Here is a 25,806-nt window from a genome sequence, read left to right as displayed (position 1 = left end):
CATGGTGATGACAAGGTATATTCTGTATTCCGGTGCTCAATTTCCATATGCAAGTTGCTAGAGCTGAAGCTTTTTGAAGTCACACCCGCGCTCCTATGTAATAAGCCTTTCCCCTAAGTTTCCACTGTCTAGAACTGGCTGCTGTTATTCACTTTCTCAGGGAAACTTGTATATTAGGGGAGAGGAGGTACAGCATTATAAAAACACCACTCAGGATCAGACCTGGAGTTCTGTAGTTCACATTAAAGCCACGGGTGTTGCCTTAGTAGGACTTTTACACTGACTACTGAAAAGGGACAAAAAATGGCAGGTCAGGTGGGAGAGTGAGTTTCTATAACTGGGCAGCTAAAATACTGCTGATGTTGCACATGCATTAACACAAAACAAATGAACACAGCTGTAAGTAACTTGCAGGCTGACTTTCAAAGAACTCTGACAAAGCAAACCCCATTCAGAACCATGAGGCTTTTCTCACTTTGTTATTCTCACTGTCAGGATAACAAAGCAGCTTAAAAGGTAGTGAATGAAAACTGCTGATCCTGCCCTACAAGGAATTTTAGATGTGGGCTGTGTGATAGTGATTGCCAAGTCAGAACTGGAGCCAGCTTCTTTGTGACGGCTTTTAAAGTAGCCCTCTGACCACTGATTTCCTCAGAGAGAGAGAGAGAGAGGGAGCGTAATTTGTGACATTTAAATAGTTGTCCCTGCAATAGGGATTCCTTCTGTTTACAGTGGAGTTCCTTCTCTGTGAATTAGACACTCCCACAGGTGGGAACAGTGAAGGCAATTTTTGGCAGTCTGTAGCACTGGGCAAGGGAATCAACAACAACAAAAACCATCACCCCCCACACAAGTAGCCAGTTTGCAATGTTTCCACTTTAAAAGCAACCCTTTACCTACTCATTTGTAGCTAAAACCTGAGAGTTAAAGGAAGGGGATCCTAACTACAAGGGTGGAAATACAAAGGACTTTCCAAGGGTTAAATACTGAATGAAAGCAATACCTTCGTAACAAAGGAGTCAAAATAACAGTAATATTATTAGGCAAGGACAAACAAACAAAACTGTCAAGGAAAGTCTATGGAAGAGGCAGCAGAACGACAAACAAATTGAAAACATTAACCTTACAACAAGCAGAATATTCTAAGCCTGTTCAGAACTGAAATCAATTAAAGTGGAACTGTAAATTGATTTGAATTTGAACCAACGACGATGGCAGTATTTTACGGTTTCAAAGCACCTGGGTTATAACGCTGAACATTTTACAAGAACCATGTGACATATAATGGTCCTTTCAGATACACCAGAGTGACTTGTCACACAGCATGGCATGCATGAAGAGAACAGAAGGACACAAATACACATGCAGCTACCTGGCAATGAATACAGGTGCTGACCTGTCTATGTCAGCTGCTAAGGGTCACTGTACAAACAGGAACACCCTGAGCAGGATAAAGAGAGGCTTGTAGCAGAGCAATGAAGGCAAAGATGATGGAGGTGTGGTGTCCACTTTCTTATTGTTGCAAAGGAAGATAGAAGATCCGCTGAAGCCGTGAGCCACAAAAGCTGTCTGCAAGATGCAGCATAGTGCAGCTATCTAGGCCTTGCTTATGGGATCCCGGGGGAGGTTGGGTGTAAGAAGAGTGGGTTGCAGGTCTAGACAAATGCAAGCAGCTGGTACAAGGGTCTTCTCTCTGATCATTAGCAATGTCACATTGTGGCGGAACAGAAACAGCAGCTAAGATACACCTGGGTAGCAGTCAGAGTGCACCTGCAGCAATTTCTTAACATCACCTTATAATGTTGACCCAGCGGAAATGTACCTGCATGCACTGGGACTTCTAAAAATCAGTTCCCACACACCACACGAGATGACATAGAGGTATTAAAAATGCAGCTAGTTATTTAAACATTTCCACGCTGGCTTAAGCATTTCAATATCCCAGTGAAGTGTTTACGGCAGCCTGATACTCGCCAAACAGTTTTGGGCTACAACTCCCAACATGGTGGTGCTGGCTGGGGCCAATGGAAATTGCAGTCGAAAACATCTGGCAAAGGCTGGTTTACAGTGTATAATATTAAAGGTGCCATCTGTTGCATTGTCATTTGCAAGAGTTGCCATTGCACTGCAAAACTCCTAGCTGATATTTGGTTTGAGGGAGTCTGTTTTTACAGGATGCAGGAGACAGGGGTGGGGGCAGCTTTTAAATGATTCGCTGCTCAATAAACCTAAGCTCTAATAAGATACTAAAATGGATCTAACATTTTATATGCCAGCTCTTATTACTCTGTTTTCCGCAACTTCGCCATGTGTCAATATACTTTACCTCAAAAAGACTTTTGGATTTATTTTTAAAAATGCACACATTTGGTCAAGAGTTCAGTCAATGTTTCTTGACCTGAAGTAGCTATTTTTGTCTTCAGATTTTCTAAGCAAAACTACACAGCATATGATTAGCACTGTAAATGTTTATTCTAAGTTTACAGCTAGCTATGCCATAACATTCCAAGAGCAGACCACAGTGACCTCTGTAGTATATGATAAAAAGACCAAAACTAACACTGTGAAAACAAAATCCGGAATGTTACATTTAAGCTTTCCCACAGAATTATCAGGACACACATAGGGTCTGACTAGTTGGCGAATATGAGGCTTGTGGCCAAGAGGCCTCAATTCGCTCCTACTCTTTAAAACTGAAATGGTATGAACACAGATTAATGCTCATGTGCTAATTTTCACACAATATGATCTCAGATGTTTCTATTTGCAAGTAATTTTGTTCAGGACACTTTACTTCCAAAAATATGCAGTACAAGCTGGCAGCCATACGAACATTCTTAGTAGTTGTGGAAAGCAGATTTTTAAAGGAAGTTTACAAACTATGCGCTACAAAGGAGGAATATACACATCTCCACTATGATGTGTGTTACATTTCAAAATGCATGTCCAACCTGTGCTCTTCCTGTGGGGAGAAAGGTGCAAGGTCTTCCTCCATAGATTGCCTAAAAGCACAGAAAGCCTAAAGCATCATTTGCACATCTGCTTTTGAAGATTATCATAGATTTTGCTTATTTAAAACACTGCTGCCCTTATCTCAACACACTGCCAGCTTTCAAGAACCATCACAAAACATGCAAAAGTATAAAAAAGAAAATAACCAAACAATAAAAAGAAAATTAGCAAAAATATTAAAAATAACACCTTTTTGCTTATAAACGGGGGTGGAGGGTAAGTTCTGTTTCAGAGCTTATCTGATGAGCTTCCTGAATCAGTTCCCTCTGTGGAAATGAACTGGAAAAGTAATTAACCTTATGTGGACATTCTGTACATAGCTAAGGACATTCTATACATGGCTAAGGTGTCCTAATGTACATCTCCAACTAAGGAGAGAGTCTTCACACATATGTAATCTCTTTTATTTCCAAAATTATATTTTTAACCATCTATGAGCCAATATTTCTGCAACAACAGATTTATTTTTTGTCTTGTTTCATTTTTGGAACTGGAGACAAGCTACTGTGCTGGTCACATTTCTAAATACTTTCAGCTAAACAGGCCCATTTAACTATGCAAATACACTGGCAAATGTTCTGTTCAGCTCTAAAAATTTATTCATCTTGCAACAATCAATAATGGTCTTGGCAATGAGTTTCCATTCCTTCCAACATCGAACCAGTGTGCATCTTAATTACTTTTGTGCACATAAACCACCAATTGTCTACGGTCCAGACTTTGCCCAAGTATTTTTGTTCCATATTTTGCAGTTTGAGGTCCATTAAATTAACCAAAGTTATGCACAAACCATTTTTCTTTCTTTCCAGCTGTACTGGGGTGGGGCTAATTAAAATAGGGTAGAATATGCTATTGAAGGGCAACAGAAGCAACTTTGTCCTTCTACCAAAGACCAAGGCATTCATTATTCAAGTTTATTGTGAAACACTATTCAACAAGGTAATTAATTTTTAAGAATGCAGAAAATAGAAAATGTTGCAAAGCAATTAAAAAATAGCAAGACCCGCCAGAAAAGTTTAGAAATCTGTAGTTTTTAAAGAAAACTATACCGTATTTCTAGTTCTAGAAGTTAACTTCCCAGAGGCCTTCAACACAACCATTTTGTGAAATTAATTTCACAAGTGCAGTGCAGTTAATAATGGAATGATCTTCCCTCAAACTGGTGGCTTCCATGTGTTTTGGACCACAACTCCCATCAGCCCCAGTCACCATGGCAAATGGGACTGGGTGATGGGAGTTTTAGTCCAACAGATATGGAAGGCACCAGGCAGAAGAAGGCTGCTATGTATGGTAAAGGTAAAGGACCCCTGACAGGTAAGTCCAGTCACGAACGGCTCTGGGGTTGCGGCACCCATCTCGCTTTACTGGCCAAGGGAGCTGACGTTTGTCCGCAGACAGTTTTTCCGGGTTATGTGGCCAGCATGACTAAGCCGCCTCTGGAGAAACCAGAGCAGCACACGGAAACACTGTTTACCTTCCTGCCGGAAGGGTACCTATTTATCTACTTGCACTTTGACGTGCTTTCAAACTGCTAGGTTGGCAGGAGCTGGGACCTAGCAACGGGAGCTCACCCCATCGCAGGGATTTGAACCGCCGACCTTCTGATCGGCAAGACCTAGGCTCAGTGGTTTAGACCACACCGCCACCCGCATACCTGCTATGTATGGTACTCTTCCTTATTCTGCAAAGCTGTTCCAAAGGTAAAGAAAACAGCTCCCTATACACATTCAACATGGCTTAATCACCAAAGGGTGATAAGCCCTTACTAAGATTAAATACCAGTTTAAACATTACCTCAATGGCTGTTGCCAGAAATCAGTTCCATGGAATAAGTCCAAATGGCAGTACTAACAATTGTATTTGCTTCCCACATTGAATTGGTTTCCCCTTTTGGCCTGATTATGCAATAAGAATCTGCACCAATAGTACATTACTGCTGCCACACAGCCCTGAAAGCAGTAAATTAATCTTGGCAGCAGCTACACTACCCAACTGAATCAGCCTAAAGTAAGAAAATGACTTCACAATCCATGAGTGCCCAGTTACTGCCAGTGATAATCTGACTGCAGCTTCAAGATCTCCAAGTATATAACTAATGTGGGGGGGATAACACTCTGGGCTCCTTTGGGAGAAAGGGAGAGAAATTTGATAAGGTATAAATAAACAAACACCAAAGGTAATACTAGTATTTCACCTTACATCTAGAGTGGGTAGAAGGTAGGTGTGGATCTACTGGTAGATACTGGGAGATTTGCTGCAAATTTGCAAGGGTCCAATTGTTTTAACACTAGACATAATAAAATGTCCCCTCTCCTTCCATTTATTTTGGCTGGGGATGGGAACCAGATAGAAAGGGCTGTGAGCTCACCTTTGGTACTGAAGATAAATTCTTAGGGCTGGATGTGCTAATTTAAAGTGTGCCTGTCCATCCCCTATTTCTGGATCTCTGGGTTCTATGAAAAGAAAGTAGATCCACTAGCTTGAAGTCTGCTCATCCCTGAGACACAGTGTTCCGACGCATGCATGTAAACAAACACACCTAGGTATTTACATGATATACAGTCATGATTACTAGATTAATACCCACACCTTGAAGCTTGACATCCACCCCAAATGTTCTTTCTTGTGGTTCAAGCAGCAGATTACCATCACTAACAGCAAACTTATTTATAGAAGTAATATAGAAATAACCTATATGATAATCAGCCTACCACCATCTATACAACTGCCACTCCTGAGGTCAGATAACCGCCCACTGAAATGAAGGAAAAACGGGGATTATTGTGCATCTTTAGGTAGACTCCTTGCCAGTTTGTCTCTACCAACTTGGCACTGCAATTCTATTTTTGGGAATCTTTGCAAATATAGGCTACCGGTGTTATTAATTCTGATCACGAGCGTTGACATGACTAGCACAACACCGTTATTAGCAGCAGAGTTGGGAGTGCAGCAGTCATTAACATAGGATAGTATTTCCGTACGGAAAACTTCTCACATATCAACAGTAGCATGAAATAGCCACTACTGCAAATAATGCATCATCAAGAAACAGCAAGAATACTATTGATGTTATTCCCAGATGAGATATTAATTCCAAGACCCTCAGGAGCTGCTACTAAATCTGAGAGAAGAAAGCAAAACTATTCCAACACCCTGATGCCAAGAACCATTCCATGTGCAAAGGAATTCTGCCGTGTGCATCGCAGCACACATAGGTTTCTGGATTGAGATAACCATTTATTCCTACCTGATTACTTTCAAGAACTTGCATAAGAAATTTCAACACAACCAAAATGGGGGAGGAGGAGATACTAGGGGCATTCTATTATCATACTAGAAGAAACCAACTGTAAGCTGATGTCCAGAATTGCTGCACTGTATTGCAATTGTGTTGTATTATTGTTTGTAAAATGCTTACTGAAATTTTACTGTAGAACTAGGTAAACAAACTCTGGATCTCAGACATTATCTTTTCTTATGACTGTGTCCACACAATACATTTGATAGGGAGGATACTTGATGCATTTGGCATTTGTGTTTTATTTCCAATGCCTCTATTTTTTGTCATGTAGGATGTAGTTTCTTCAGGACTGTGCAAAGATTCTTATTTAATGTTACAGTTTGTAACAGCTTGATCTGGGAATGGACCTACTGTTAGTGGCATTTCAAGAAAATTTTAACTACCAAGCTGTGCCTCCCTCTCTCACTCAAAGCAAACATTTTTAATGGTGAAAAGCAAATAGCAACAAACTCAGCCAAACCGAATGAAAACCACAACAAGGGCAAACAGAAAGAAAAAAGCAAAGTCATTTGCCACACATTTCCAAATGCTAACACTTGTATTGCCTCTGGGAAAATAAAAGCAATCTGAAAAGGTAAAACATATTTTTCAATCTCTCTGTTCTTTGAAATGTCTTCATTAAAATTGAAACTTTTGACTTTTTGGCTGGATTATATTTTTAAAGGACAATCTTTAAATTGATGCCAGTATCTTTATTTAGAAGTAGTTCATTCTCAGAACCTAATGTTCTTTCAAATTATCATATTGTATTCCATGAAATGGCTGTTGCAGGCATGAAACTTTTCCTAATGCTGAACACTGTAGTTTCAGCCTCTGTTATTAACAATACCAGCAGAGCTATCCTAAATTTGCCTAGTTGAAAGGAAGTCCTATTGAGTTCAACTGGGCTTAATCCTAGGATATAGGATTGCAGCCGATAACTAAATTATATATTTGCTGCACTAGAAACAAAAGCAGAAACACCACCCTGGTTTATTCTATGCATATAAGGAGAAATCAGGGTTTTCCAAAATATGCCATAAGAATTAAACAAAAAATAAACAAATACACACATGTTTTTCATTAAAACTTTCAGAACAGGATAATATGTGCTTTAAAAATGATTGGTTAAAATCATTATCTTTTTTTTTTTTTAAAGGCAGTAACAGTTACACCACTCCTTCGATTGCTAACTAAATGGAGAGTTAGGTGTTACAAATCAATAACCACACAAACAAATGAAATGCAATTTCAGAAATAACTAATGATTTTGCTCATGTGTTTTGCAGTCCTAAACACATCTTTTTTCTAGAAAGCAACTTTTTACTGCAATTGAATAATGGAGACACACAATACTTTTAAGAATTTAAAACCACTCATATCATTTGTGTCCAAAAAGATACAGAAGTCGTTGAGAAAAGAACTAACCAACTTTGTGAAATAAGAATAATAATCTTAAAATTCAAACAATATTGAAATTTTCAGCTAAAGGAACATTTTAATTAAAATGAAGCAAATATCTGCACTAGAAATATCAAATCCCCCCCCCAAAAAAAACCCTCTACTGGTATAAAACAAAACAATTTTATGAACTCTCCATTATTTAATTATTGTCAAACTAACTGTGAAAACACTTGCAAAATTCACCCATTTCTCCTTGAGTTCCATCAGTGACACAATCACTTCTGACTGCCAGTCCAGTGACACTCTCCCCTTCTCACCCCAATGGCTATCACTGCATATTGTAAAGCCAGGACCTTTAACTCCTAGAAATACAGATGGTGTTCCTTCCAGCCAAATACAAGAAAATGACACTCATTTTGAATGCCATGAGAAGTGAGGAAAACATGATGTGAGTAAGACATTGTGTCGGCAATTATACCCAAACCAAAACACTAAGCAAAGAGAGGCAGAAAACAAAGCCACAAAAAAAATCAGAATAGAAATGCTAATCAGATAAAATGTAAAGCATTAATTGTCATTTTGTTAATCTACAAATCATTTCATGACCCGCTATGAGGCACCCCATTGCTATCCTGACTCCAAGTATCACGGTTTTGACATAGTACATTCAGGGAAAAAATGTTGTTAACAAAATACCTTGCTGTGTAGCAGAGAGATTTGTATTCTGTGCAGCTGACAGGTTAAAATGAAAAATTTCCATCCACAGGTATATTTCAAAGGCTCCACTGCTTTGATGTACTCTGTGCAGCAGGTTTTTCCATTCCTCAACCAATAGCTCCTGGTCACTTACATTCCATTTGCCAAATAGTAAAGTGTTTATTAGTCATAACCACACAGCTCTTCCAAAGGTAGGTAGAGAAAAAACTCCCAAACAAACAAAAAGATCACTCCTCTATACACGAATGCTTTCCCACAGTGACTCGCAAGTAGGGCATCATCATTTAAAACGAACCGGGCCAGCGAAACGACCACAGCGCAGACTCACAACTCACACAGGCAGATTTATGATCCCTCCAAAGAGGAGACTGCTAATTAAAAAAAAAAAAAATTCCAGCTCAGTTGTTGCAAAGCACACAAAACCCAAAAGCAACCGAGGTAAACATCTCAGGTAGCCTAGCTTGTTTATTCTCAATGAACCACATACACAACAACAGCAGATAACAGCATGTACGTTTTCATAAAGTGTGACACAGTCTTCCTCTTATACTGCAATTGCAAAATAAAAATAAAACCTATATCAGGAAGGAAGACTCATGGAGTTCAAAAGAACACTTTGGATCTAAGCAAAAGATGTGTATTAAAAAGTGAAGCAGGAGATAAAGGACTGGAAAAAGTCAGAAGATTACCTCTTGCTACCTTTAACATAGTATTGCATTTATTTGTCTAAACCTGCATTTTACAGAGGTTTTATCCCCCCCCCACCTTCTGTTACAGAATTTCAATTGGGATCCCCCTCATCAATTCTCCTATTTAATTATACATTTCCTTATACTCCCTTAGATGTTAGTAACAGCATAGCATTATCTTTTACTAGGGATACTTGCATGGCACTGAGCCCCACTGAGCATACAGTGACTTACTTCAGAGTAAACATGCATATATCATCAGGTTGCACAGATTATAAGCCACGAGTCCAGGCAAGCATCACAAAATGTCCTTTTATTTTTCAGAGATGTAGACATTAAATGTAAGCTCTCAAACCCAATCATGTATATTTCAGTGGTCAATATTATACATAGCATAATGGTGCATATAAAATGTGAGGGCTGTTTTCAAACTAATTCTTATTACGTACAACGATTCTGGATACCTAATCTCTGTAATAAAATTGTGTATCTAAAGGTGATATACCAGTTAATCATGGAAAAGGTAGCAGCTGACAATTTAAATGTTTCCGAAACATAAAGACTTTGGCCATCACAAACTTCAAATAGATGTGATTATATTCTTACTAGAAGCCAGCCTGTAGCATGAAGTAGCAAAACTTTTCAACAAACATTTTCGAAAGATTGCAACTTTTTATCAAATTTGTTTATACTTCCAGTTCTACATTCAACTATCCATTTGTCATGGCACATCATACTAATCTGTCTGAAAAAAAGGATACATGAGCAAGTCTATTTCTTCCTCCTTTGCGGCCAAGAGATCAGAAGCATCCCACTGCCTTTTTAACTAACCAGAGTTTACTACATGCAACCTGTGGAAACCCTGCTTTAAAGTATAATTTGTTAATAAGTCAGGATGAAGGAAAATATATGTGTTTGACTGGGGTTTCAGCAAACCAGCTTAAATGAATAGTACCCCAGCCCCACCCCAAATTTGGGCTAGCTGAAGTGCTTCTAATCTTCCCTTTGCATCCACATTGAAGGAGAGGGGAAAGGGACACACAAGTCCAAGCAGACTTGTTTATGCATGGTTGTGGCATGACATCAAACACAGGCCAGTGATTTTAATTTGCCACACTGCGCTGCTGCATATCTTGTCCCTTGACACTGCAATATCGGTGCTACTTCTCAGGATTCTGCCACATGCAAGTCAGAGAGGAGGCAGATTAGCAAAGCACATGGGTTTCTGCATGTTCCACAATAAAATATTGATAGTTACTCTGTTCCCCTATATTGGATATCCCTAAAGAATGCTCACCCTTAAAAAAAAAAAGTTCTCCAGGCAACTATGTCAATGCATGTCTGATATTGGGCGTGTGTGTGTTCAATTTTCCAGACCTTTTCAAATTTTAACACCTTTTAAATATTGTTATATTCATCTCTGGTCAATCTGTGTTTTCACAGTAGTTGGGTTAAGATGTGGTTTTAACCCTGCAATGTTGTTTGGGGTTCCCTCCTGTGATTATTTACATTTCTGTGCCTGGAATTTGCTACTTAACTAAGAACATGTCATTTTTTGTTTTGTTTTTAATTGGATTTTTGTGCCACTACATTGTATAGTGACTGATTGCATTGTATGGGACTTGTGTTTCTTTAAACTGTTCTAATTATCTGTCACCCAGATAATTTATGTAGAATATGACTAGTAAAGAATTTATTTTATATATACCGTATTGGCCTGAATATAAGCCTCAGTTTTTCCCCAAATTCCGACCGTGAAAAGTTAAAGTGTGGCTTATATTCGCGACCTTACGGTATGCAGCCAGGAGCGCCCGCCCCGTGCATAGTCCCCCACCCTCTCCCCCAAGGCCACAGGCAACACAGTGAGGCTCCCTCCCCCCAGTATGCAGCCCGGAATGGAGCGGCTTATATTCAGGTATTTTTTCTTTCCCTCCCCCCTCAAATTTTAAAGGTGCGGCTTATATACAGGCACTGTTTAGATTCGGGCCAATATAGTATATAATACATATTGTTCACATTGGCTAGATGTTAATACATATGAGCCTGTTTCAGTTGATCCTTCACACTTACAACCTGGTGAACATAGCATATTTTTGTGTGCCATCATTCCTGGATCTGAACCATCATATTTGCATTCTGAAATAGCACAGATGCTTTGGCTATGTAGTCATTATTAATTAACCAGAAATCATTCCAACAATGCTGATTTTCAATTATCTAGAATTTATTTTAAAAGGTGCGTCTCAACTTATCCATGCCATCCACAGCTGGAAAAAATAAATTAAAAACACACCATCCTAGAATCAGCAGAATAAAATACACCACAGGGAAGGAATTAAACTTACTCTACACTTGCTTAGCCCTTAGCCCTGGCAATTAAAATACAGCAAAAACAAGCAAGTCTTTGCAGCATTTCTAAAAAAACACTCAGGCTCCAGTTTACATAAAATCCTGGGAATGTGGGAAAGCCATTGAGAATTTTTCAGGCCCTAATGCAGGAATGTGGAATATCTTCCCTCCAGATGCTGTTGGACCACTGAAAGCTCATTATTTTGCTTATAGTTCATATTTTGCATATTAATGGTTTAAGGCGGATACTCTCAGATGATCTTAAAAGATTGTGGTGAGACTTCGAGAAGGTGGCGATTTAAGTTGATTTGCCAAGCAACTTTACTTAAAAAATCTGACTGTAAATTAAACCAAATGCCTAAGAAATGTACAAAAATAATGGGCTGGGTCCAGACTGTTTATGTGAATGGAAGGGCTCCTTTCAAGGTCTCCAATGGATGAAGCAGGGGGAGATTAAGGTATCTTCCCTGATTTCCCCTCGCCTTGGCAGCCCACACAGACACACTACCTTTCACATTGTTCTTCCAGTTCAGTTTTTCAAGAGGAAATCAGAGATAGGCATGCATTACTTGCCCTGTGCCCTCTCAACAGTGCAACAGAGCTCTAGATCCAACCTAGTATGAATACAAATACATAACAGATGAAGTTACCTGTGAATGTATCCTCCCAAATATTACAATACCAGGGACAATATTTAGGATCTAACAAAGTTTAATGGCAATCAGTTCCACTCATGCAAAGGGAAGAGTTTCGGGGGGGGGGGTTCCCATTCTCCCCTTCAGCTGCAAAACTCCAAACCACATCTCATTCCATTCTGGCATATTTCCCAAGCAAACAGGAGCAGCTTTCAAGTGGTGCAGGGGGCAGCAGCAGTAAAGCCCTTCTTCATTCCATGAATGGAATTCCATTCATATTAATACAAGCAATTATTTTCTCTCTCTCTCTCTCTCTCTCTCTCTCACACACACACACACACTCACACCCCACACCTCTACAATATTTACAGCAGTGAATTTTGTTTCTTTGTTTTCCATTTAGTAAAATAAGTTGCAACAACAAAACAAAACTTTGCTCCTCTTATTTCTTCTTTTTCAAAATGACATGAAATGACACAACTTTCATGTCCTGGTATTTATTCTATTCAATTAATATATATCTATTTTCCTGAGCTGGCTAGGCTTTCCAAGAACAGAAGGGAAATGAATTCTATGTATTAAAAGCTGGTGCTTTTTAGGCATCTGAAGCTAGACAAGAATATGCAAGCCTTGGCAGAGTCAACCCATTCATCCCAATGAAAATGCTGTGCAAAATCCAAGAGTGTAGTCATTCATTCACTGAGAATGAATGAATTCTCAGTGATGCCCCCCTCCTGTACCACACGTAAGTCATCAGCTTCTCCATTTGTTATTTCTCCTTCCCTAGGACAAGCAACTCTCTACACCCAACCGCAAAGCTTCACACAAATATATTTCAGAATTCACAATTTATGTCCTAAGTAAGAAGGATGAAAGAAATATCTGACTCTGCATTATTAAGCAGATGAGCAGAAGAAATGTATTTCTGACATCCTTCATACTTACTACAGCCAAGGAGAGCAAAAGTGGATCGAACTTCAGAAGATCCGCAGCTCCAATTCCAAGTCCGTCTAGGAGTATTTCTATATTCTAAATAAGTCTTTCTGCCATAATCCTATTGGAGTGTAATTGCTGTGGCTAATATCCTTACCCTGTTATGAAAATGTTCCACATAAATGTGGTACCAAGTTGTTATGATAACACATGATCATGCTGTGAAATGGTAATTCCTATACAATAGCCCTTGCCAATACCATAAATCTCTTTATTAGACAACATACTATTACAGGAGATCTACTTAACTGTTTCTCTACTTAAAGGGCCATTTGGTGTTACAACAACAAGCCGATTTTTTCACATTAGCAAGGATTAGACAGTATAAATAATGAATCAGCACCAAGATGGTGTACTTTTGTGACACCAGTAAACCTTTTTGCTAGTTGTTTAAAAGGATAATCAAAAATACAATAAAAGCCTGTGTTCTCCTGCACATATACACATTTTTAACATTACGGCATTGTAATAAACCTTCAGAAAAATCAACTCTCAAACCAATTTTCTGGGAGGATTTATGGCAAGTGAGTGTGTTTCTGAGTGCTGCTTCAGTTTTATGGAATGTGCAACTATGCATAATGCTCTATTTCATATTAAAATCACAGCAGATAGCATGCAGACTTCCCAAACTACCTTAAATGAAAATAGAGCGCCATTATTTTTCAGAGCTAAACAGTGCTTATTTCAATGCCATCTCCATTACCTTCTTTGTACACCAAGCAATATATTAAGTCACATTTATTTCCCTAACATTTCTCTTGTTTCATGAAGGGCTTCATCATCCGAAAATGCATAATTCAAATTCTAAAACATGCAGGAACATCCTTCAAATTCCTGGTACTAAACCTTAAAAGATGACATTAGCAAATGCTAGGCGTCCATGTCTTAGGTGATATTTACCGGTATTTATTAATAAGCTCATAACTTGATATTATTATACCACCATGGCCTTTTTAAACTGTAAGCAGGGCTGTAGTTTTTTTCACCCCTAAATGTTTTAATGCTGAAGGTTTAGCTGTTGAATGCATTACACTTATTTGTTGGCTATAGTACTAGTGATGTCTTTTTGTAAAACAAAAACTAAGACTTGACCTTGCAACTGTAATGTAACCAACAATATATATAGATAGATGATGATGATAGATAGATAGATAGATAGATGATAGATAGATAGATAGATAGATAATATCCCATTGTCACAGCTTTCCACTCAGCATACCAAACACTAGTTAAATTAAGGAAGCCCTGAAGCTTGTGAACTTATTTTATTTATTTTTAAATAAATGATTCTTTACATCCACCCCACCCCCCAATGATTCTTTACATCCACCCCACCCCACCCAATACAGTTGCACAAGTATTTGGGAGTTTACTCTTTTTTTAATAAAAAAATCCCTAATTTTAAAGCAAAGAGTATTTTCATCTGAAAAAAGAATGTCATTTTAACATCCACTTACACTTTTTGCATGTTAAATTTACAAGTGTTTGCCAACTGCTATCAGTGATGTAGGCACTTCTCAAAGCATACCCTTGAACACACTTTACATGTAAAACACTTTTAATCTGAGCAAAAGCAACAGAGAATGCTGTAACAAGCAGACATTGTATTTATGCTGAAAAACAATTGCAGTCCTTTAAAAAAAAAAAGCCACGATTATTCTGATTATCTCATATGCAAGCTCCCTCTGCAGGTAATAAGAAGAGTTAGCAAAAAGTATGCAGAAAATGCAAAAATTTAGCACTGGAAGACAAACAAATGGACACTATTTGAAAGGAATTCCCAGACAGCTAAGAGTTACCTGATATCAGTCACTCCTGAAGAAGGCACCCTGGCCATTTTTATCTCCTGCTGGCTCTATCTGGTTATCCTTGTCCTTCAAAACAGTTAAGCAAGCAACTTTAGCTCACTGCATACCAAGATGTAAAAGCTGCTGCTGCTGTTTCCCCCCCCCCCAACATCACATTAAGACTTTTATGGGAAAGGGAAAACCAACACTGAACCATCCTGAAGTGGAGGGACCACCCAAAACAAGTCATCACTTCCAGGCTAAATCATCTCCTTAACCAAAATAAACAAACAGCACTGTGGCTCTGTTTAACGTCCCTCTGCCACATAAGCCAAAACCTATTCCTATTCGGATTAACTTGCTACCTCAAAGTTTAGTATCAATTACACTGAATACAAACATGGGTATTTTAAGAAAAATAAGCACATAATATTAAATAACAGGGAGAAAACATTTACTAGTTGTCATATCCTTGTTTTTATCCATCCTAAGAAAACCATTCTACTATCACAGAAAACACTTTTGGCCAAGCGTCGATATGTAGAGCTATAATAAATGAACATACCCAATGTTTGATATAAACTCAGTAAAATTCAGGCTTTGGGTGGCTTCTGACTCTGGCTACAATCCTAACCATGTCTACTTGGCAGAAGGTCCCATTAAATCACTCTAAGGTTAAGCGAGGTGTGCAGACCCACCAAAATTAGTGCACAAGTTTTAGTCATTGCTGTCTTAAGTCCACTGGTGTCAACAGATCCACTCTGTATATGACTTTGTCAGATACTATCCATACTGTGCCAGAGGTGCTAGCCAAAGTCAACCTAAAGTTGGGCTACAATTACAAACTGAACCAACCCCAAACCCTTGCCGAAGGGCTGTAACTCAGCAGAAGATTTTAATGAAGAAGGTCCGAAGGTTCAATCCCTAGTATTATCTCCAGACAAGGTTGAGGGAGACCACAGTCCAAAACCCTAGAGAGCCACTGCGAGTCAGTGGAGACAATTCTGAGCTAGATGAACCAATAGTCTGAACAGGTATAGAAGAAGCTCCCTATGTTGCTACGTAACATCAGCATTGGTGAAGCTGGAGTGGCACCAGTTTTCTACTTTTTACCTTAACCATTTGTTAGGTCACTCCTACAAACAAGAAAGGCTTTGTGGTCTAATATAAAACGAACCCAAGGTTGATTTCGATGTCCAAGCTCAATTTCTCTGGGTTGTCATAAAATTCCTCTATAAACCAAGCAAGTCACTTTCAGAAATTCAATTACTAATATATAAAACTTAGATATTTTGCCCTCCGGGGTAGGGATGAATTCACGAACTACAAGGTTAGGGGCGAAAATCCAACACAGATGATGACAATACGGCCTCTGCCACCCGAGGAGGAAATGAAGTGCAGCATGCCGACCAAAATGCTGTTTCTAATAAATGATGATAGCACTGGTAAAAATGATAACCAACGTACATTTTTAAAAAATCAATGAGAAATAACTGAAAGGACTATTTAAAGGCAAAATTGTTAAAGCAGACTAGGAAAGGATCAAGAAATCACGATGCTTTTCTGAACGAGCTTTCAAAAGCATGTAACACAAGCATACAGGCAACTCTTCTCTGTTACAGGAAAGCCTCTAGTGGCCAAATCCATAGCCTGTCATCAGCAGGTCCTGTTTAGTAATCTTCAAACGATGTGGCCTTGAAGGCTTCAGGCACAGTGAGTGCTGAGAGAAGGAACACAACATCCAAACTACACAAGTAAATACATTTAATAAAATTTCTTTAGAGAAAGAGAAATCAGACTATTTCACTGCTTTCTTGCAAATCTAAGCAAAAAACAGAAAGGGAGAGTCCCTTTGTAATAACTCTGATTTCCTCCCCTCTCCTTTCCTGTTGTCTATCAACAAGAGTTTATTTCCAACCTTTCCTTTCTGAAGCTAAGCAAGCTCATATTCAGTAAGTACACATGACAAAACTAGAACCCAGTTATTCCATCCACGTATGCTAATATAGCTACACGGATTTCAAAAGACATCAGTCTAGTCCAAATATGCACCTGCACTCAGCACAAAGCGAATCAGGTCTTGTCAGTCAGCAAGGAATATTTCATCAGCAGCTAAATGCAATCACAATTATAGCCGAGCCCTCCAGACTACACATACTGGAACAGAAATACCTCTTGCAAGGAGGGGGGGGGAGGATTGTTTGGGGACCCATTTTATTTACCCAGATCAAAGAGAGTCTGGGTCGTTAACTTGCAGTGTGGCTGCAAGGTCCTTTCATGCTCTCCTGGCCAAAGAAAGGAGGGAAGGAAACTTGCATTAAGCTATGACACGGCAAAAACAATGGCTGACTCACGCCAACAATCATGTTCCATCATGAAATCCGGCTCATGAGCTTGCCAAAGAAGATGCCACCCAGCAATATTTTAAATGGAAAGAGGCAAGAGCTGAACAAGCTTGGCAGAGTTGCCTTCTCTGTCTTAATCTCTCACACATGTACAAGTTCTTACGGTATGCACTGTCCATGGGTGGAAGGAGATGACAGAAATTGTTGGCATGCCAGTGGGAAATGTAATGATTTTAGGTGCTTGCTGTTTCTTCTTTTGTGCTACATGCTCAGGTGATTAATCTGGAAAAGCAAAACAAAGCAAAATGACTTCTGGGACCTGGAGCTTCCTGAAAGACACCCTATGTCTGGTAGTCCTATGGCCTATTGCCAGAAGTGTGGGGTGAGCTATGATTATTTAGAGGGGGGAAACTATGAACACTGCTCCTCTTCAAAAGCACTAGGGCCTAGGGCCGTGTCCTAAAGGTCTTAGTTGCTGGACTTAGCCCAGAGGGAGGTCTGTTTCCAATTAAACCTTGCTCCCATCAAGCCAAAGTTTCATCCCAGTTTCAACTCTCCATATACCTTATCAGCAACTAAGTAGAAATCTCAGAATTCTTTTTTTTTTTTTTAAGTCATCCATTTCCCCAGCAGCAAAGAACAATTTTGGCAGTAATGGAAGTGAAAGTATTCCGCCGTCTAGAAGCAGAGCAATAATCATTCCGAGGTGTTGACTCATATGAAAAAATATCTACAGCAGACGCAACACACAGTTAAAAGAAAGAATAAAAAGCACCTATTTAAATATGGGGATGAATTTTGCATCAAGGGAACAAATCAAATGGTAAAAAAATAAAGTATCAACTGGTAAAGCATAACTGATTGCTCAAAATTGTTATTATGTATTCTCCAAACTAAGAACATGCAGACAACTAAGTTTGCTATCCTATACCCACTTAGGATATTATTTCTGAAATACACTGATTTGCACAATAGATCTTATTCAAAACTTTTGCAACTCAAGCAATATAGGTAACGACAACAGCATAAACATAGCGCCCAGTATTTTTTTTATTCAAAATAACAAATTTGAGAACCCACAAAAACGTGAATCCAGTATCAAAATAGCAGAATGTGTTCCCCTTGGCTTAGAATCATTTCCTAATTTCTACATCCAAATGCCATGCATTTCTCTCCTGAACATGGCCAAAAATATTTAAAATATTGGAGTTTAGAACCAGTATTTATATTCAAACCATGTATTACTGTCCTTTGGCCTTACTGTTTTGAGAAAAGCAGCATCTGACAGTGTTTACTACTCCTTTTCATTCACACAAAATGAAGCAAGAGGTAGCAAGCCACAATTGCTGGGGTATCCTACAGTAGTTTTATGCCATTTATGCCCCAAAATCTCCGAGAAAAATTCTTGAAATGGACAAAAACATTTAGATATAATTAGAAAGTAATGTAAAGCATGCAAAAAGTATCCTTTTACCATAAACACTAGTCAAGCAGAATGAGAATCTGCTTGATATACTGGAATTATAACTCAAATTAATTCTCTTTTTAAAATAAAATCTGGCGATTGTGTGCAAAACATGAAAACTACAGTGCAAGGAGATGTAGTTTCTTGTACATCTCCTTCCCTCTTGCAAAAATAAGTAACATTGTAAAGTGTATTGTACACTAAAAGTGCTATATGTAGCTACTAAAAAGAGGTTACAAAAACATTTAGCTGTATTATGTCTTTAAAAATTAGAACTTCACTTCCTTTTGTATCCATGTACCCAAATACAAAATAACAAAAAACGAGCATTGTTTCTTCAGAGGTCGCATGCATGTCTAATTGATGGCTTTCCCTTTCTTAAAAAACACTGTAATACTTACAGTGGGGAGGCTGGATCCATTTCCTATGATCAGTGTCAAATATTTTACAGGGAAAAGTCACAATTCACGCATCACATTTGACACTCGTGTGTGTGTGTGTGTGTGTGTGTGTGTGTGTGTTTCACTACCCAGGTTTGTACCAACTACAAAATGTTCTTAAATAAGCTGTCCAGAGCAAACGCAATTCAGAACCAACATGCAATCATTTAAATGCCCTAGTATATTTTAATGTTTATAAGGTTCTCATTCTAGGCTGTTAGCCAACAAGAGGTCCCCTTTTCTCCCTCAGCACACGTTCCGTTGTCAGGCTATGATTAATTCTGTGCTCTGTAGAGGGAGACATTACATCCGGGCTAAAACATACCTAAATTTTACCCTGAGGCAGAGGTCTGGTTTAAACATTTCCATTCAAAGTGGCATTTGTCTTCCCCTTTTCAGTCACTTTATTCAGAAATTCTAGCATGATGACTTTGTGACCTACAAACGGCCCACCGGTTTTAAACTGTTATGTTGCCTGCCCCTTGTAGCTGGCTGTTTTAGAGACTCAGAGTAGCAAGACTGTGTGCATCAGGAAACTACACAGAGGCAGATGTTCAATAAATAAAAAAGACAAATTCTAGCTTTCTGTACAAAAGGCAGAGGCAATGTTTTCAAACTATAGTATTACAACACAGAGAGCCTACAGAAATATGCAATCATTTTAAAAACAGAAAAATATCTCTAACACATCTTCATACATATATTTTATTTTTAAAAAGGTGAACAATTGTATCTTAAGTGAGTTCTTCTACACTGGAGACATGAAATGGATGCTATTACTGTCACCCTACAAAGTAATGTACTTTACTATATTTGGTCTTCATTCTTGCTTGAAACACCTACTGAGGTTTTCATATTTTTTTCCATTACAAAATCAAGGAAGATATGCAGGTGAAAAACAAAAAATGGCTGGCGTGACCATTTTCCATACTCAGTGCAATCCTATACACGTCTATGACAAACATATACATTTACGCAGAAGCAAGCCCTACTGAGTTCAATGGGGCTTACCTGTCAGAGTGTATAGGATTGTAGCGTATATTCCATTTCTTTTGGAAAGTTAATGCTCTATTAGTTGACTTATCCACTTGCGCTCCTGCACAGAGAAAAGCAACAACCACCTACGGTAGAAAAATGTGGCAAAATTACATGCTATTGCATATAGATTACACTATATTCTTGGTGCATTAAGAGCACAATCCTATGTATGTTGACTTAGAAGTAAATCCTACTGTGCTCACGATGAGGCTAACTCTCATGTAAGTGGGCACAGGTCTGCAGCCTCTATATGGCCACTTTCGATAATGCTAGGGAATTCATACATTGCTGGCAAGATGCTACTTAACAAGGTAATCTCATTTCTGTGGTTTTTCAGTATAATTGATTTTCCCTCTTAGCTGCTCTGATAATTGAGCAAAATTATACAAGCATGGTGGGATTTTACTTACCAGCGCACAAAACATAAAATCTTCTACAAAGATGAAGTATACTACTTCATAAAACTTCATTTTTGTTGTAATTAAACAAATTGTATTTAAGTTTGGCTTGTGCTGCCAAAGCAATCAATAACATTCATTTTATATATTTATTTATTTTGCAGCAGGCTGCACTTTTATCTGCAGGTGTCAGACCCTGTGTTTACTTTTAGTCAAGACTACAATGTTCTTGACTAGTGTGCCTTTCTGAATAAAATTTAGGGAGGAAAATAACAGGCTTCTGTACAGTTGGAAGCATTTAACGCCTGACAAATACCACAAGGGAGGAAAAATAATAGCACATGCAAATTATATATTGCTTCTTTGACCCATAAAATGCTCCGTTTAAGATAATGAGCCACAACCTTGCCTGCACTATAATTTCAGAGTCTGATCAACAATGTTTTTCCTTAAAAGACTCAACTGATAGGTTTAAGTGCATCAGGTTGTCGCTTATCTTTTAGTACTTGTTAAGGAATGTGTATGTGTGTGTGTGGTGTGTGTGAGTAATAGAGAGGGAGAGAACTTCAGCAGTCACCACTAAAAATAAAAATGAAAGGAAGCAATGAATTGCCATGTAACTAAACTGATATAAAAATGATCAGCTTCGACAGACAATGTTTATGTAGGAGAATTCTTCAGAAAGGAAATGAACTAATATTTTAACTGATCAAGAAGAGATAACAGAATGAACTCTTCTTATTAACTCCCAAACATCATCAGCTCCATCTGCTTGGAAGTTCCATTATAATGACATTTATCCTATTTTTCAACAATCTGAAAAAAATTAAGCATGCTATGTTTAAGAGTGCACATGTGCTCGTGGGAAACTGAAAAGCCTCTCTCTTCAAACATGTAGCATCAAATCTTCAAAATAAGAATAGAAAACAGTTCTGTGTAATGTGACATGTATAAGTAGCATGACTAATGATAATTCCGCTAAATTTCCTATGAAAAATAACGGACTTGTTTCTGCTCCTACGCACAAATTAAAAATTACAGTTGGGTTTAACTATTGCTTCCTATCTTTCATTTGGAAAAGTCATTAGCAGTTTTAGTAACTTATTTTTAACTGCCATCTTGCAGACATCCAAATGCAAAACAAAATAACCCCCAACTCCTGAGACTTCACTATAACAAAAAGGGCACCCACCCCCCACAAAGACAGATCCCACAAACAGCCATTTGAAACTACATTCAATTAAAGTCTGGTTTCTATGGAAAATCCATGTTGTTTAAAGGGGAAAAGGCTTTTTAAATCCCAGGGAGCGGGTTGGCTATTTTAAACAAAAACAAAACAGTAATTTCTGTGTAATTTCTTTTGCAATGCACACACCTTCTTCTGAAAGGTAACTTGTTCCAGTGTTAACTATATTGTTTCCCCAAAATTATACTTGCATGAAATCTTTTACCAGGAAGTGCAATATATCCTTAAAAGGGGAGGGGGAGGAATTATGCCTGTCAAATTCTTCTACTTTATTTGTTTGTGTCAATTATGCTATGTAAAACAGATGAAAACAGTGACATGCCAGTTTGTAGCATTTTAAGTATGAATTGCACTATTATATGTGATTCCCTGACTGGATCTTATCCCATCTTAGTAACTTCCATTACTGATATGTTGTCACTGAAAGCTGTAAGGGACAAATGAAACATGGCGGCAGCTTCTGAAGTGTTCAAATTATGGACTAACCGCTAAGCAAACTTTGCTTTTTTAATGCTCTCCTCTTGCTCATTTTAAGGAAGGAAAACACCCAGAAGCCTGGTGTTAATGTCTCTGCTGATTGTGAAAATTGCTGCAATAAAAACTCCAACTGCTTGCCTTAAATTAAGACTTCCAAGACTACATGCAACATCTATATCTTTGTATTGGTTTTTATAACATTTGGAAGCTTGGCTGCTTTCTTTGATGTTGGTCCATTAATGAATAGGGGAGCCAAATGTGGCAGAGAGAAAAAAATAACTGTTTATTGGAATATCTCAAGTCAAAACCTGCTTTAATTGGTTTGTGCTACCCCACGTTGATTCAATATCCTGATTTCTCCAGCTCTAGCTGCCAGAGCAACTGAATATCTATGTTCAGTTGCTGTTGCCAACACATAGTGACCCACTGTGATTGAAAATGGCAGCTGAAGCACGGCTGTAGCACATTAATTTCTGTCTAAGTGGTCCAATTTTGTCTTATGAATTGCTGAAAGTCTTCCTTCTGTGGCATTTTTATAGAAATTTGTTGAATTTTGAGATCACCGTCATTTAAACTGAAGTGCAACATTTCCAAGACAATTTTTAGATTATCTCTAATGGCTGTACTTCCTTTACAGCACGTAATGTACTTTCTTTACAGCACTCTATGTCCAAAGCAGACTAGTTAAAAGCAACTTAAGTGTCGTAATGACAACTGCATCAATATGTTCCATTTATACCACCAAAAGGTATTGCTATAAGCAACTGAAGGCATTAAGAGTAAATAAACTGGTGAAAATCACCTCAGTGTAATGACACCCCATTTGAGGACTGTTAAAAGATCTCCATCCACAAAATCCTGAACTGCTCTTCACCATTTAAAATTAGCAAATGTCTTTAAAAAACAAAACAAAACCCTGCACAATTCATTGTTTTCTTCAAGGCTTCCAAGCAGTCCAGCTTCTTAGTGATAGTAAACTAAAAATAGACTATTATGCATAAACAATTCTCCTACTATAACAACCTATTTTTCCCACCCAAAACTAACCACTGGAGCCATGGAAATAAAGTTACAATATCAGTAGAACAGATACATATGATTTACAGAAGAAAAAGAAGAGCAATCAAGAGATATTAGAATACACTGGGAAAGTTCATTTTGTTTAGCTTGATAAAAGAGACCTACCAAACTTCACCGCTCCCCCCACAACCTCTGAACAATCTACTGTTTGGAAAGCAGCCCAATTTACTGAAGGAGTGCTGCATTCTGCTTGGCTACTGGTCTGCCAGATTATAAATATTGATTTTTTAAAAAATAATGAAAGAGGCATATCTCTTTGCAAACAGGAAAAAAACAGGAGTAGCTAATGAATCAAAAATTACGTAAATGTGCCAGCAACATAAACTGACTTAAAATGCAATGATGAATATTCTGCAACTACACTGCCAGGACCAGTCCTTGCCACAGCTATTTAAAGAATATGCATTAACACTACTTCTACTGAGGAGGACAACAACAGCAACAAAAGATACAGCACATGATTGTAGATAACCTATGCAAAACTGACTGGAGGCTTTTAAAAAAAAATATCCAGGAAGGCATTTTAATTATTCTCTTATTGTTCTTTGGAAATTAACCATAACAAGTAAATAGAATGTTAAAATCTGTAACACACCCTATGGAATAAAAAAGATCTGCTATTCCTGTATTATGTATGAGAAGAAACGTGTGCTTTCTTCAAAGGTTTGCAACTGAGTGGTCTTTTCTTTCAAAGATTCATTTGTAGGGTTTTTTTTTTTTTTTTTTTTTTTGAAGTAATTAGAAGTTCTTTTCCATTCAGGCCCCCTAATGAAATAATGTGCAGGCCATATCCAAAGTGTGAGTCCAAAAGAAAAGGCACCAGACACCAGAAACTATGAAACAGTGGCTGCCACGGAAAAAAAGGTCACCCTTTTTTCCCCTTAGAACAAACCATTAATCAATAGAATATAATTGTTTGGCTGTTTGCAAGAGCCTGCAGCATACAGACTATGTTCTTTGCTGGCATAATTACAAAACAGTAAAAGTTCAGAAACATAACCCAAGCCCACCTCCCCCTTTTACCCCTTTACAATCCCCTCACTGCCCTTTGGGCCTCTGCTTTGGAAGCAAATGGAAGACAGGCTGAAGTTTTCTCAATTGAGCTGAAAGCTAAGAAACCTTTGATATGCTAATAGCCCCCTTCAAACGGTAAGAATTCACACTTGCATTAATTCAAACAATTTGTGCAGAATGATGTGAAATGGCACCTCTTTTAGTGACAGGCAACAAAAGGGAGGGAATCAGAGTGTCTGAAGAAACCAAACAACAGAACATTTGTTCTGCAGAATGCTCTAAGAACATGTTCTTAAGGGGAAGATAAACAACACACACCTGAAGCCCAAGATGAAGATCGGTTTGCCAAAGCAACTGTGCCCAAAACCCACCACCACCAGATTTATAAGAGGCTATTATTAATCACAAAGCAAAAATCCAGAGTCTTTTACAGGGTATCGTCAACACACAAACACACACCACCTTATGGAAGAAATCCCTCACACCTTGAGTCTAAGAGAAGGCGGCTTTTCGGTCTACCAGAACTGTATCCAAACACTCCTCCCACTTAGATCCCCCCCCCCCAAGATGCTACAATAAATCACAACTTTAGCTTACACTTTTCAAAAGCATCTTCCAACACACCACTTGTCCCCAGGTGGTCCTAAATACCTAACAAGTAAAAATGGAGCACAGGTTCTCCTTTTTATCCCTCCCCTCAAGAGCCACAACTGCAAAGGATTATAATTCATTACTATTTGCAAGTCTCTTGCAAGGTGTGTGTGTGTGGGGGGGTGCTAGTCAGGCTGCTCCTCCATCCTTGTGCTTTAGTGAAAATAAAAGTGCAACAAGTCATTATTTACTTAAAGGGCTGCAACTTTTCCTCTCAGCGGGCCGCTTGAATTCATGAAGACGACTTGGTAGGGGCCTGCTACACACACACACACAGAGAGAGAGAGAGAGAGCGAGAGAGCGCCAGATGAATGAAATCAGCCACCAGGCTTTCTACTCTAAAAGCACCCAGAGTGAGGAGGCTGCCTGGCTGGTCACACACATAGCAAAGAATGCCGGAGCAAATGGAAGAAAGAAGAGAAAAGCTTGCTCCAATAACAGGATCCAGATGGCTCTTGCTTTTAGCCAGAGACTTGCAAGCCTTCTTTGGAGGTTATTCATACACACCCCAACCCTAAGAGAAGTAGGATTCCTAAAGAAACCCCTCTCCCGCTCCACACATCCACACTAGTTTCTTTCCATGGGAGAAATAAGAGCTGCAAAACAGGAGACAATGTGTACACCCCCACCCCAAACACACTTCCAGTGCCAGGTCACTTTACACCCACAAGTCTGGGCACACTCGCTGGTAAAAAAAGTCCTCTGGAATCCCAATAAACATGCCCTTCGAGTTAAGTATTAAGTATGGCTTGAGGACTTGCTGCAATCCCACCTTGCACACTTTAT

General features: G+C 38.6%; 1 protein-coding gene across 18 annotated transcripts in view; it reads right to left on the bottom strand.

Moving 5' to 3' along the window:
• Positions 1-25,806, bottom strand: part of ADGRL2 (adhesion G protein-coupled receptor L2) — a 244,688-nt gene that overhangs the window by 176,429 nt on the left and 42,453 nt on the right. The window contains exon 2 of one of the 18 annotated variants that reach the window (XM_079981052.1): positions 20,128-20,237. The exons of the other annotated variants lie outside the window; for them this stretch is intronic. The gene's annotated coding sequence lies outside the window, so the exon portion shown is untranslated. The remainder of the gene's footprint in view (positions 1-20,127; positions 20,238-25,806) is intronic. 18 annotated transcript variants of the gene reach the window in all.

Source organism: Podarcis cretensis, assembly GCF_951804945.1.
Source record: "Podarcis cretensis genome assembly, chromosome: 6".
In the NCBI taxonomy this organism is placed as follows: Eukaryota; Metazoa; Chordata; class Lepidosauria; order Squamata; family Lacertidae; genus Podarcis; species Podarcis cretensis.
The sequence above is the reverse complement of the archived record's forward strand: the minus strand, read 5'-3'. Positions and strand labels throughout refer to the sequence as shown.